At 38.4% G+C, this 13,501-nt stretch overlaps 1 protein-coding gene across 12 annotated transcripts in view; it reads left to right on the forward strand.

The window, feature by feature from the left end:
* LCLAT1 (lysocardiolipin acyltransferase 1) overlaps window positions 1–13,501 on the forward strand; it is a 438,576-nt gene that overhangs the window by 131,474 nt on the left and 293,601 nt on the right. The window contains exon 1 of one of the 12 annotated variants that reach the window (XM_064295187.1): window positions 11,103–11,716. The exons of the other annotated variants lie outside the window; for them this stretch is intronic. The gene's annotated coding sequence lies outside the window, so the exon portion shown is untranslated. Of the gene's footprint in view, window positions 1–11,102; window positions 11,717–13,501 lie in introns of those variants that run through there. 12 annotated transcript variants of the gene reach the window in all.

Here is a 13,501-nt window from a genome sequence, read left to right on the forward strand (position 1 = left end):
CAACACTCATGGAAGCAGCAGTCAAGAAATCAGTCTGCGTATTACATTGGGCAAATCTGCTGCAAAAGATCTCTTTAAAGTGTTCTAAAGCAAAGATGTCACTTTGAGGACTAAGGTGTGCCTAACCCAAGCCATGGGATTTTCAGTTGCCTCATATGCATGTGAAATCTGGACAATGAATAAAGAAGACCAAAGAAGAATTGATGACTTTGAATTATGGTGTTGTCAAAGAATACTGAATATACCATGGACTGCCAGAAGAATGAACAAGTCTATCTTGGAAGAATTTACAGCCAGAATGCTCCTTAGGAGCGAGGATGACAAGACTTAGTCTCTCATATCTTGGATATGTTATCAGGAGGCACCAGTCCCTGGAGAAAGATACCATGCTTGGTAGTGCAGAGTGTCAGCAAAAAACAGTGACTCCAATAGTGGGCTCAAACACAGCAATGATTGTGAGGATGGCACAGGAAGGGGCAGTGTTCCGTTCTGTTGTACATAGGGTTGCTATGAGTTGGATCCAACTCAACAGCACCTAACCACAACAACAACACAACCTTGAGTTACTTTCATACCAGATCACTTTGCACCGAGCTGAGAATGTACAGCTTGGCAGCCGTTTTCATTATAGCTTTGAAGCATTTGTATTACTGCCGCAGTGTTTTTCACCTTTTTTATATCCACCATATCTCAGGCTATCCTTTAATTTAGTTATCTGTCCATTCCTAATCACATTATGTATGTATTTCTCCCTGTAGATGTGTATATGACTATCTAATATTATGAAGGTGATCAGGCTTTCAAAAGTGTGGGAATTTTATACTTTAAACATTCATTGAACTATTTATGAAGTTCCTGCCTCGTTTGCCATTGGTTTTTTACCTCTAGTTTTACATCTCATTGTCCAATTATGCTGATTGATTTTCCCACAGATGTGCCATGTGTTCTTTTGGACATACTGTTTCTTCTGAAAGCAGAATGTCTATCTTGCTACCTGGCTGATTCCCACTGGTCCTTTAGCACTCAGCCCAACTTCTTTGTGACATCCTCAGTTTCACCAGTCCATGTTCCAGGATTAGTGACACAAAACGCTCACAACATTTCTTGGATATTTTGTCAGAGAAATTATCAGTCAGTATTGTAATTGTTAATTTGCTTGTCTGTTTTTACCCCTTTCCCCATCAGGCTGTGAGCTCCACAAATACAAAGACTTATGTTCCATGTTCCCAGCACCTCACACACATTGTTTAATGTTTGTTGAATAGATGAATATAATTTACTAAACTTCACTTCAGGTTTTTAGTTAAGAAAAAATTTTAGTTTTGTTGGATTCTAACCCAAAAACCAATTGGATTCTAGGGAGTATAATTATAACCGAGTCAGCATTTCTGAAACCAAATTTAACTTTCCTTAAGCCAGTTTCCACTTTGGTGTGAATGGAAACCATTGTTTACCTAGTGACATGAAACTTGAAAACTCGCATTTATCTTTTTTTCTTTCTCTGTATATTATATTAGCTAATGAGCCCTACCAATTCTTCCTTTCTTGTAGCCCTAACATTGGAAAAATTTCCTCTTGCCTGGTCCAGATCCTCATTTCTTCAAGCTTAATCAATTTAAGCTTAATCAGTTGACCTAATCATCAAGTTCTCACCAACACATTCTACCTATTGTTTCCAAATTAGTAGTTGTAAAGCACAGGTTCGCAAATATAACTATTTGGGTCCTCCTTAAAAACTCTTTTGCCATTTTTTATCAAATAAAACCTTAAAGTTTTTTATGGGACATTCAGTAATATTAACAGTCTACCATTTATTGTAGGTGTACTATATTACAGATACTAGCCACTTCATTTATCTTATTTGATTACCAAAACAGCCCAATGAATTATCTCATTTGCAAATGGAACAACTGAGTTTTGTAGGGGTTAAATAGTGTATCTCACCAAAAACCAAATCAAACCCAGTGCCGTGGAGTTGACTCCGACTCATAGCGACCCTACAGGACAGAGTAGAACTGCCCCATAGAGTTTCCAAGGAGTACCTGGTGGATTTGAACTGCTGACCCTTTGGTTAGCAAACATAGCACTTACCCACTACACCACCAGGGTTTCCAGTGTATCTCACAGTTAACAGGTAAAAATAGCACAACTGGTGTTTGATCCCACATTTGATCCCAAACCTAGGCTCCCTTCTGCTGCCAAGTTTTTCATCTTCTTACTCCCCTTTAGAAATCTTCTCCATGCTAAGTAACTACTGTGTACTTCGTTCTTTGCGCACATCCTATGTGGTCATACCTCTGTGCGTTTATACTGTTTTTTATGTTGTTACTCCTTTTCTTTATGCATTTCTCTTCTGCCTGATTACTATCTTCCCTCTAGGCCCAGGCCTTGTTTTCATCCTAATTTCTTTTTAATGTTTTTGTTGATTGCCTTAACCTTCTGTGGCCCCTTTCTAACGGGATGAAGTCTAGTGGTAATTGCAGATGGGAGGTCTCATCCTGGCCCTATCACAGCTACCTGGGCCACTAGGAGCACATTTCAAGCTCCTAAAACTTTCTGCTGTTCACTTTCTTTATTGGTATAATGAGAGGATCATCTGTGAAACCAAAGGACTTTAAAGCTTGGTGATTTGATTGTCACACTGATTTTTCATGAATTTGGCATTTAAATATTAATTTTCTTGTATTGCTTTTTTCCCCCCAAATTTGAACCTCTCTCTCCACCTAGATCATATATATATTCATATATACATATATGTGTGGAGTGCTAGTGACGCAGTGGTTAAAGCACTTGACTGCTAATTGAAAGGTCGGTGGTTCGAACCTACCAGCTGCTGTGTGGGCGAAAGATGGTGCAGTCTGCTTCCATGAAGATTTACAGCCTTGGAAACCCTATGGGGCAGTTCTACTCTGCCCTATAGGGCTGCTATGAGTTGGAATCAACTCAATGACAGTGGGTTTTTTTGGTTTTATATGTGTATGTGTATATGAGGAGTCCTTGTGGTGCAGAGGTTAAGTGCTTGGCTGCTAATTGAAAAGTTGGAAGTTTGAACCTACCAACTGCTCCACAGGAGAAAGATGTGGCCATCTGCTTCCGTAAAGATTATACCCTTGGAAACCCTGTAGACCAGTTGTGCTCTGTTCTGTAGGGTGGCTATGAGTCGCAATTGTTAACAGTAGTTTTTTGTTTTCTCCTTTTCTTTTTTTGGTATATGTGTGTGTATATATATGTATGTTTCTCAGACTGGGGAATAAGGAGCCCTGGTGGCATAGCAGTTAAGTGCTAGTCTTACAACCTAAAGGTCGATGGTTCGAACTCACCAGCTGCTTCGTGGGAGAAAGATGTTGCAGTCTGCTTTTGTAAAGGTTATAGCCTTTTATTTTTTGTTTTAAGACTGGAAAATGACTCTAATGTGTGCATAATCTCTGTTGAAATGAAATGATTGTAATAATTTGGAATAATTAGGTGTTTTAATTTTTTTTCCCCTCTTTTTAAGAGTAGGCTTTTGACTAAAGTAGATATGGCTATAGTTAGGAATGATCATTCAATTTAACAATTTTTCAAATAGCTTTTCGGCTAGAACTTTATTTATCTTTATGAGACTTTTCCATATATCCATGGACTTATGTTTTGTGCGTGTGGATTTAGTTTCAGTAAACTATTTGCTTGCTTGCTTACTCGCTTTCTGAGCATCTGTATGCCTCCTGGCTATAAATCTGTAATTATATATTTTATTGGTTGGCTCTGTCTCATGAAGGGAAAAGTAAAACTTGATCTTAAGTGAATGAACATAAATGTTATGAAGTAAATTAAATGGTGATTTTGTATGACCTTTGTTAAGCTAACAACCCTTGTTGGTGCCTGTATAATTTTAGTTTATCCAGAGTACTTTTATTATTCCTGTCTCAACTTTTGTTTTCAGTGGTTTTTAATTTGTCAATAAAAATTTACTTTGAGCTTAAAGTATGGCAAACAGTATTTTGGTTAAGAGGTACTGGTGATTTATTCTTCAGGATTTAATCATTTTTGCTTTGATTATGAGTGCAGGCAAAAAATGGGGATTACTGACAAACCAACTTGTTTTGGCTGTTCTTTGTTTCTCCGTCCTCCTTCCTTCCCTCTTTTGCTTGCTTCCTATTATATGTAAGCAATGAATGAAAATGTTCACTTTTTAAAATGTAACACAAAGGTTCAATTCATTTTTGACCACATTCCCCAATCACAGCCTCTTCCATCCTTGTAGAGGCAACCACATATAATGCTGGCATCCATCCTTCTAGACAGAATTTCTATGCATTTACATATGTTTTCTGTATAAACCATTCCAAAGAAATGTGATCTAACACAATGCAGAAGTTATCAAACAATAACATTAATATTATATGCAAGCAAAATTTTACTCAAGATAATATAAACGATGTTTACAGCAGTACATCGAAAGGGAACTGCCAGAAATTCAAGCCAGATTCAGAAGAGGACATGGAACGAGGGATTTCATTGCTGATGTCAGATGAATCTTGGCTGAAAGCAGAGAATACCAGAAAGATGTTTACCTGTGTTTTACTGACTATGCAGAGGCATTGGACTGTGTGAATCATAACAGCTTATAGATAACATTGGGAAGAATGGGAATTCTAGAACACTTACTTGTGCTCGTGTGGAACCTGTACATAGACGAAGAACAAGCGGATAGTGTATGGTTTAAAATCAGGAAAAGTGTGCTTCAGGGTTGTATCCTTGCATCATACTTATTCAACTTGTATGTTAAGCAAATAATCTGAGAAGCTTGACCACATGAAGAAAAACTCGCATCAGGATTGGAGGAAGACTCATTAACAACCTGAGATATGCAAATGACACAACCTTGTTTGATGAAAGCGAAGAGGATTTGGAGCACTTACTGAAGTACATTCTGTATGGATTACCTTCAACAAAAAGAAAACAAAAATTCTCACAACTGGACCAGTAGAAAAATTGATGCCTTTGAATTATGGTGTTGGCAAAGAATATTGAATATGCCATGAGTTGTCAGAAGGATGAACAGATCTGTCATGGGAGAAATACAGCCAGAATGCTTCTTAGAAGCGAGGATGATGAGACTTTGCCTCACATATTTTGGACATGTTATCAGAAGGGACTAGTTCCTGGAGGACATCATGGTAAAGTAGAGGGTCAGCAAAAAAGAGAAAGACTCTCAACGAGACGGACTGGCACAGTGGCTACAACAATAGGCTCAAACATGGCAATGATTGTATGGATGGCACAGGACTGGGCTGTGTTTCATGCTGTTGTACACAGGTTCAGTATGAGTCGGAACCTAAAAACGACAAAACCACACAACACTGAGATTTTCTTTTGGGGAGGTCCTCTGGTTCCTTCTTCCAAAAGTGGTATCACAGTATTTCTTTTTTTTTTTTAGCAGGACATCTTGGAGAGCTGTTCATTTCAAAACATAGAGCTTGACCTCATACTTTCTCAGTGCTGCGTTGTATTTCATAGTATGGATGTACCACATTACTCCTTCACACAACAATAGACATACATGTCTGATTTTTCCATTGTAGATAAAGCTGTAATGAAGCCTCTTTGTATTGCAGTGAATGTTTCTCTGTGGTCTATACTGAGAAGGAATTCCTGGTGTTATACATATTCAAACTTACTTATCAGATTGCCTTCTGAAGTGACTATACCACTTAATACTCCCTCCAGCTGTGACGGAGAGGACACCAACAGTGATTTTTAGAATATCAGTGGCAAGACTTTGAAATTTTTTCCCATCTGGTGAGGAAAAAATGATGTTTTGTTGTTTAAATCTGTATTTTTCTCAAAATATTGAGATTGAAGATTTTTTTTAATGTTTATTGGCTATTTCTTTTCTACCTACGTATCTGTAATTGAATTATTTATAAAGTATCTAGTTTAAATTATTATCTGTATGTAACTTTTAATTTTTTGGTAAATATAGAAATATGCATTTAGAAAGGAACATGAACCACAAATGTATAATTACTAGGAATAGAATGGAGTATAAAATTCTGTGAAAGATCTTTCTTCTTTGAAACTTTTTGACTCTCTGGTCAGAAGTGTCCTGATTTGCAAATAATATATTGAACTTCAAATCAATTTCTACTATTGGCTTAATATTATTTTATTTTTAATACACTAACCTGACTTCTCACCTTATAGATTAGTTTATCTTTTTTGAACTTTATTTAAATGAAATCACGCAGTATATACTCACTGCTTTATATCTATATATCAATTTCTGAGTACATTTTAAATAAAGGAATTGCATAAGCGTTCAGAGAATGATGATATTTATATTCATTATTCTCTCACGAAATTTAAAGAGATAAACTATAAAAGGTAATCATTGCTGATGTCAGGTGGCTCTTGGCCAAAAGTAGTGAATACCAGAAAAAATGTTTACCTGTGTTTGATCAACTACGTGAAGGCATTCAACTGTGTAGATCATAATAAATTATGGAAACATTACAAAAATGGGAATTCCAGGACATTGAATTGTGCTCATGTGTAACCTGTACATGCATCTGGAAGCAGTCGTTCGAACAGAACAAGGGGATACTGTGTGGTTTAAAATCAGGAACGGTGTGCATCGGAGTTGTATCCTTTCACCATGCTTATTCAATCTTTACACTAAACAAATAACCCAAGAAGCTGGATTATATGAAGAAGAATGGGGCATCAGGATTGGAAGAAAACTTATTAACAACCTGTGATATGCAGGTGACAACTGTGCTTGCTGAAAGTGAAGAGGACTTGATGAAAATTAAAGACTACAGCCTTTCGTATGGATTATACCTCAATGTAAAGAAAACAAAAATCTTCACAACTGGACCAATAACCCTCATCATGATAATCAGAGAAAATATTGAAGTTGTCCAGGGTTTATTTTACTTACACCCATGGAAGCAGCAGTCAAGATACCAAACAACGTATTACATTGGGCAAATCTGCTGCAAAAACAGACAAAAAAACCAAACCCACTGCTCTCGAGTCCTTTCTGACTCATAGCGACCCCGTGGGACAAAGTAGAACTGGCCCATAAGGTTTCCAAGAAGCGGCTGGTGGATTCAAACCACTGGCCTTTTGGTTAGCAGCCAAATGCTCAACCACTGCACCACCAGATGTCAGTTTGAGGACTAAGGTGTGCCTGACTCAAGCCATGGTATTTTCAATGGCTGCATATGCATGCAAAAGCTGTACAATGAAAAAAGAAGACAGAAGAATTGATGCATTAAAACTGTGTTATTGGTAAAGAATATTGAACATACCATGTACTGTGAGAGGATTGAACAAATCAGTCTTAGAAGAAATATAACCAGAATGCTCCTTAGAAGCAAGGATGGCAAAAGTTTGTCTCTTACTTTGGTAGAAAAGGGCATCGAGTAGATGAAGTAGAGGTCAGCACAAATGAAGGAAACCTTCCATGAGATGATTGACACAATAGACATAACAAAGGGCTCAAACGTACCAAAGTTGATGAAGATGGTGCAGGATGGGCAACATTTTGTTCTGATATACATAATGTCACTATGATTCAGAGCCAACTTGATGGCAGCTAACACCAACAACAATGGTGTCATTTTAACTTAATCGTAGGTGCCCTTACCCAGTTGTAAGAAGAACCCAGAGCCTGGATTCCGCCCAGGGAGTTAACAGACTTCTTGATTGCACTCCACCTGATTGTTGTAGGTTTTTCCCCGCTCATTGTGGGCAGATCTAGTGAGGTTTGATCTTGTTCTGCCCTTTGACTGTCTTGGCAAACCCTGGTCTTATTCTCTTCTGAGTAAATGTTCTCTAACTAGAATGCCTGCCTACCTTGTACCTTTTATTATATTTCACTTTTTTTGTATCTGGAAAGTATTATTCTCTTGTACCACTTCAGGAAGAATGAAACTGTGTAGTTTGTCCCTTTCCTACTACTGTCTGTGCCTTTTCCCCAAATAAGTAAAGGTACCAGAGCAAACTTTATATATTATCCTTTCAGCTTCTTCTGCCTGGACTTCTGAATGCTTAATTGACATGGAAAGATGTTTTAAATTCTGTGTTTTTGGCTTATGTTCATAATTTGTTTCTTTTGGAAATTTGTGTATTAAGGGAGTATACCTTTTTTTCTTCAGAACATTTCTAACATAAATAAAAATTCCTAGTGGTTTCTGACACCATACTTTTGTAGCAGCTTGTGTTTTTTAAAGTGATAGAATAAGATCGCTAGTGGTGACATTCTATTGAATTTATTTTTAATTAATGTCTGCTTCCAAAAAGAATTTAAAGTGACCATAAAAGATATATAAGATCATGTCATTAAGAATAATAATAACGATCAGGATTATTAGAGGAGAAAGGGATCCATATTCTTAATCTTAGTTGCTAGAATTGAATGTTAAATTTAACTGTGAACTTTCTGTTCTCTGAGGCTTGAAAGGAAAACAAACACAATTCTCACTAGGGACTAAAGGCAGCAAACCATTTCCTCAGGGGAGGCAGATGTGTTCATGCTACTGAATTCTGAGGAGAATTTATGTGGATCCTTGTAGGCTGCATTTATGTGGATCCTTGTAGGATGCACAAAGTCTTTAACAGCAGTTACAAAGAAAATGCAGAAATGTTCATAAGAATGCAGCCTTGCATATTAACATGCATATGTTACTGTTGTGTGCTGTCAAGTTGATTCCGGCTCCTAACAACCTCATAGAAAAGAGTAGAACTGCTCCATTGGGTTTCCTAGGCTGTAATCTTCACAGAAGCAGATTGCCAGGTCTTTCTTCTGCAGAGCCGCTGAGTGGGTTCCAACCACCTACCTTTTGGTTAGCAGCCAAGCACTTAACCATTGTACCACCAGGGCTCCTTAGCATGTAACAAGAGTTTTAACAGGTTTAGAAGAAATTAATTGGCTCATAGATACTTTATTAATGTTTGTGAAAAACAAATTGAGTGTGACTGGTGTGAAGTATTCACCTAGCTTACAAGAATAGTGTGTCAAGAGTGTTTGCCTTAAATTATTTAAATAATGAACATAGTTAAATTTTTTCAGATTGTGGACTTATCTCTTCAGTAATCAGGCAATGATTGTTTTAGCTATGCGTTATATCATTTTTATTTTCACTGCTAAGTGATCGTTTTCTAAAAATGACTCACATTAGTGTACCAGTTTTTATTTTATGTATTTGATTTTGTCATTTGAATCAAGGTCAGCATGTTGCTTGTTTATTTTAGACTAATCTGGAAAAATTATAAATCCATCCAATATTTTTGTTTCAACTGGCTCCTGAGGATTGTTTATCTAGTGATTGTAACAAAGAAGTAATTATTACCTGAATTAATGTTTTAAAATTTCTTTTATAATTAAAATATTTTTAATTGTAAAAGTAGTACATACTTGTTCTTAAAAGATACTAGAAGTAGTAAAAAATACATGAATTACAAAGTGGAAGCTCTGGTCCTTCCCTGTTTTCGCCAAGGTTGGTAACCATTAAAAATATTTTTGCTGTTGTTGCTAATATACCATATAATTAAAAGAGTGTATAATATGTGGTATGTGCTTAGATTGACAAAAATCTCTAAGTTAATCCTTTGATATTTTCAAAATCATTGTTGGTAAACATCCTTAAGAAATAGAACTTATAATAAGCCTGTTGCCGTTGAGTCAATTCTGACTCATAGTGACCCGATAGGACAGAGTAGAACGGCCCCATAGGGTTTCCAAGGAGAGGCTGGTGGATTCCAACTGCTGACTTTTTGGTTAGCAGCCAAGCTGTTAACTACTGCAACACCAGGGCTCCTGAACATATACTACCCGTTGCTGTCGAGTCGATCCCAACTCATAGCTACCCTACAGGACAGAGTAGAACTGCCCCATAGAGTTTCCAAGGAGCGCCTGGTGGATTCAAAATGCTGACCTTTTGGTTAGCAGCCTGGCGTCTTAACCACTGTGCCACCAGGGCTCTGAACATATACTCCAAAAAAAAAAAACCTATTGCTGTCGAGTTGATTCCAACTCATAGCTACCCTATAGGACAGAATAGCACTGTCCCATAGGGTTTCTAAGGAGCAGCTGGTGGATTTGAACTAGGGACCTTCTGGTTAGCAGCTGAATGCTTAACCACTGCGCCACTAGGGCTCCAAACATATACTAACCCCCCCCAAAAAAACCCATGTACTAGTACCTTTAAAATCCTCCAATGTTTTTTCCACTCTACAAACTGTTGTTGTTAGTTGCCATCGATTTGATTCTGACTCATGGCAACCCTCTGAGTGCAGAGTAGAACTGCCTAATAGGATTTTCAAGGCTGTGACCTTTTGGAAGCAGATCACCAGGCCTGTCTTTCCATGCACGTGTGGCTGGGTTCCAACCACCAACCTTTCGAATAATAGTTGAGCACTTACTCGTTTGTACCACTTAGGGTGCAAACTATCATTTTCTTGCTTTTTAAAATAACTTTACTACCTGCGTATCTGTCTTAGTCATCTAGTGCTGCTATAACAGAAATACCACAAGAGGATGGCTTTAACAAAGAGAAACTTATTTCTTCCCAGTAAAGTAGGCTAAAAGTCCAAATTCAGAGTGTCAGCTTCAGGGGACTTTGTCTCTCTGTCGGCCATCTCATCAATCATCCCCTGGACTAGGCGTTTCTCTGCGCAAGGACCCCGGTCCAAAGGACACAGTCTGCTCCTGGCACTGCTTTTTTGGTAGTATGAAGTCCCCATTCTCTGCTGGCTTCCCTTTCCTTTTTATCTCTTGAGAGATGAAAGGTAGTGCAGGCCACAACCCAGGGAAACTCCCTTTACATTGGATCAGGGATGTGACCTGGGTAAGGGTGATACAATCCCACCCTAATCCTCTTTAACATAAAATTACAATCATAAAATGGAGGACAACCACACAATACTCTGGGAATCATGGCCCAGCCAAATTGATATACGCATCTTTTGGGGGGACATAATTCAGTCCACGACGCTGTATATCCCTAGACTATATGTATATATATGTTTTTTTTTTTTTTTGAAGAATTGAGGAGCAAGCAAGCATAGTCTAGCACCTCCACTATTAAGATGAAGGCTCCCAGGGACATGGGTACACAGTCTCTCTCTGACCTAAGCTTCCCAGAGGGTTGACCCTATCTCTTTCTGAGGAAGGCAGTAGGTAAGTTCATGCATAAATGAGTCCTGGAAAACAGGGCTCACCACACTCAGGGCATCTGACAGGACTCTGAAGGTGTTGGCTGTCCAGTTAGGAATATATTTTCTAAGTTCACTTTGTCCTCCCCAAGTCTCTCAGGAGTAGGTCAAAGCAGAGTACTTATAATAGGTAAAATGAATGTCACCAGCTGATCAGGCAGCAGGATATGGAAAGGAGAGCAGGAACTTAATCAGCACATAGTCAGACAAGGCAAGTGCTGATTAGAATCTGGCCAGGCTCACCTGGGCATTCTGTTCTTAAGCTCAAGAAGATGATTTGTTAGCAGCAAGGTCTTTGGTGATAACAGCTTTCAAAGAGCCTGTCTCTTGAGCCACACTCCTCCAATTTGGACCGGACACCTTCTCTGTTTTTGCAGGGCTGTAATCCAGGAGCCTCCCTTTATGATCATCTTGGCGTTCCCCTTCACCTCTCACCTAGGTTGGATCTCTTGATTTCCTGTATTTCAAGTCTCCCGGAGTCTTTCATTGCTGGGAATTGACTTGACAGCAACAGGTTTGTTTTGGTAAAAAGGTGTATGAGAGGTAACTTTGAGACCTTGCATGTATGAAAATATTTTTTACTGCCCTTACACATGATTGATAAAGTGACTGCTTGGAAAATAATTTTCTTGGAGAATTTTATAGGCATTGTTGTACTTTCTTCTTGCTTTCATTGTCACTGTTGAGAAGTCCAAAGCTAATCTAATTTTTGATCCCTTGTATGTGACCTGTTTTTTTTCCCGTCTAGAAGTTTTGTAAAATTTTTTTTGTCTCTGTTGTTTTTTTGAGGTTCACGGTGATGTGCCTTGGTGAGCATATGTTTTCATCTTTTATCCTGGTTGTTAGTTTGCCCTGCTTATGGGACTGTCATCTTCTCCAGTTCTGGGGGATTTAAAAATTTTTTTTATGATTTCTTTCCCTTCAGTTACTCAGTTCCCTCTTTTTGGAGCTTGAATTACTTGCATATAGGACCTCCTCCTGAATTTTCTAACATTTTTTTCTAATTTCTATCTCTTTATTTTGCTTCACTTTTTAGGGGATTTCCTCAGCTTTATTTTCTACTTCGTTTTTATTTTTTGCTAGCTTGTTATTTAACTTCAAAAGCTCTTTTAGTCTCTGAGTATTTCCTTTCTTTTCTATTTGTTCCCTGCAAGAACATGTTGTTCTTGTTTCCTGGGTGTAGTATTTCTTGTCTTTCTGAGAATGGTATAGTTTTTTTTTTTTTTGAAGTTTTTCTTTTTCCTGAATAGCTTGTTTCCTTCGAGTATACTTTTTTTTTCTTCTGTTTATTTTCGGCTCTAATTTCATGTTAGAATCTTTTCCTCAGATGTTTTGTCTGTTCATAATAGAAAATGGGAGGGGCTGGGCCTAAAAAACCAATTACAAGCTTGCCATGTAGGTGAGACTTGCAGACTTTGGGCTTCACTGGGGTAGCTTAAGTGGGCTGTATTTTGGTTACACCCAGTGTTTGTATATTTGCGTTTTTCTTCATGGACTGATCTGAGTCCCAGAAGTATGTTCCAGTCTTCTGCCTGTACTGTACAGTAGCCACTAGCCATATGTGGCTCTTTTAATTTAAATAAAACTAGTTTAAAATTTGTTTCTTCAGTTGTACCGGCCACGTTTTGAGTGCTCAATAGCCACATGGTACTAGGGGCTACTGTATTGCACAGCACAACTGTGGAACATTTCCAACATCACAGAAAGTTCTGTTGCACAGCTCTGACCTAGAACTAAAGATTTGCTTGCCAACCATCTGAGAGCCCAGTGAGGACAGCAGATCTGAGGTCTCAGTATTCCGGATTTAATATGTATATGGTCACATGGAGCCTGGTGGTGCAGTGGTTAAGAGCTTGGCTGCTAACCAAAATGTCAGCAGTTGGAATCCACCAGCCACTCCTTGGAAACCCTATGGGGGAGTTCTGTTCTGTCCTGTAGGGTCTCTATGAGTCAGAATTGACTCGATGGTAATGTGTTTGGTTATGGCCGCTTAATCTCCTGTTCTCAGATAACCATGCCTTCAATTGTGCATTCCATAGTCAGGAAATCCTGTTTTACCTTCTCCAGAGAATAGACTCCCATATATGGGTGAACTATCATCAGCCTGTCATCAGCCCCCTGGCCCATCCATCGCAGAGGAAGATGACTCTTTTCTGTCCTTCGGCTGGCTTCCCACCCCACAGATGGCTTTTCTTCTCCTCCAAGGCCCGGGTGTACATGCTACCTCTTCCACGAAGCCTTTCTGGACGGCATTTGCAGTCACAGACCTGTAGACTGTTCAAGAGAAATCATAAAACCC

Source organism: Loxodonta africana, chromosome 12 (genome assembly GCF_030014295.1).
Source record: "Loxodonta africana isolate mLoxAfr1 chromosome 12, mLoxAfr1.hap2, whole genome shotgun sequence".
Classification (NCBI taxonomy): domain Eukaryota; kingdom Metazoa; phylum Chordata; class Mammalia; order Proboscidea; family Elephantidae; genus Loxodonta; species Loxodonta africana.